The sequence below is a fragment of the Pinus tabuliformis genome, chromosome 5_2 (assembly GCF_031772625.1).
Source record: "Pinus tabuliformis cultivar Carrire ecotype Pingquan chromosome 5_2, CPIR1, whole genome shotgun sequence".
Classification (NCBI taxonomy): domain Eukaryota; kingdom Viridiplantae; phylum Streptophyta; class Pinopsida; order Pinales; family Pinaceae; genus Pinus; species Pinus tabuliformis.
The window spans coordinates 385,314,180-385,315,870 of NC_142306.1; the positions used below are offsets into that span (position 1 = coordinate 385,314,180).

The 1,691-nt window shown below is 40.2% G+C and overlaps 1 pseudogene; it reads right to left on the reverse strand.

Moving 5' to 3' along the window:
* Positions 1-606: 606 nt before the first annotated feature.
* Positions 607-1,077, reverse strand: LOC149159099 (putative galacturonosyltransferase-like 7 pseudogene; annotated as a pseudogene).
* Positions 1,078-1,691: the final 614 nt, after the last annotated feature.

The following is a 1,691-nucleotide window of genomic DNA, read 5'->3' on the forward strand; positions in this document are numbered from 1 at the left end:
GATGCCATCGGGGATAGTGCTCAACCAGGGCATATGTGATAGACCGAATATACCATACAAAACTCAAACTGGCATATTAATATGCCAACCATACCATATCGTCAAATTTCCAAATCATTTACGCCAATTTTGCTAATTTCAGAATTATCGTAAAAAATTCAATATGAAAGAAGATAGAAAGGAAAACCATTCCTTTGGCGTACTTATCTTACATAGGAAGGTTACATGAAAAGCCAAAGCAAATAAATACGTATAGAATTTCACGATCATGCAACCCACGACCAAGGCAGCTTAATGATGCATCTTAGTGATTTTTTTGGCCTTCGTTCCAAGGCCAAGGCCATATTCCCATTCTAGATCCAATAGCTATGTCCCCAGCAGCAGGAGTTTCACCATAAAAGGTGAAGGCAGGGAATTCTGTTGAGTGAAGTGAACCTAGTAGGTGAAAGCTAACATGCAAAACTATTATGTAATAAATATGACATGATTTTTAGATTTTGAAATAATAATTTTGAAAAACATGAATTGCCAATCCTTGCCATGCGATCGTGGAACTAATGAATGAAAAAAAAAGTCTAAATCATGAAACGCGTGAGACTTCTTCTGTTATCTTTCACGGAGAGTGCCATCATCAGGGCATAACAGAGCATCATTCATATTTATGTCGTGAAGCTTTTCCTGGGAGTTGGAAGCTGGTTGAATGAGTAGCGCATGCATCTGCTTCCATTTGGCAATATTGATTACCATTACCCTGGTATTGATGTAGCATGACTGTTTCCTTCCTTCGAATGTTTTTGCCAGATTATTCTCCGATAAGAAGGCACCACTGAAGTATTTTGTGAAATTTGCATGACAATATTCAGGAGCACCGATAGTGCTCAATCCAAGATCAATTTCCCATAGCTTAGCAATATCATCGATAACAATAAGGTTGGAATCAAGATAAATGACTCTCTCCACATAGGGATCCAAGATATCGGCCAGATAAGTCCGGGCATAATTCAACGGCTGCTCCAAAGCCTGCCTGATGGACGTCGATATGAGGCCTTTGACAAGCCCTTCGTCGAAATAATACATCCTAAATTTTAGATAAGGAAAGTTCGTTCTCACAACCGCTTGTACCTCGTGCTTGTTACCTGGAATTAACCTAAAGGAAGGACTCAAATGAGCTACATAAGTAAGAGTATAGCGTGGGGTTCATAAGGAGACGACCCCCTTTACTTTCTTTACCAGAACTCCTCTCCGTACCACTCGAGATTGAATCTGGCTCCCCATTCCAACTCCTGAGGTTGGGACCTGACCGTTCAGGGAATACAATTGATGTCTACATGCAATCGTTGAGAATCATCAAATCGCTAAAATTGAGCCCCAAAATCTGCATTCAATCATCAAATCACTCAAATCGCTTAAATTATTGTTGTATGTTAGATGGAGAAGCGTATAAAACATAAAAAACCAACCCACAGGGCTATATCGAAACCAAGGGAAGTAGATTGGTGTGATACGATACTACAACCTGAGGCCCTTGCAATGGATTGTGGCAGTGAATAAACACTATCGCTTAAATGACTTGTGGCACCAATTATCACACTCTCATTGCGTCCTCTCTCTTAGTGCATATACAACACGCGCGCGCATAGTGAAAGTATTTGGATTTAGTCTTATAATAGCGTGGAGGAAGGTGAGCTACC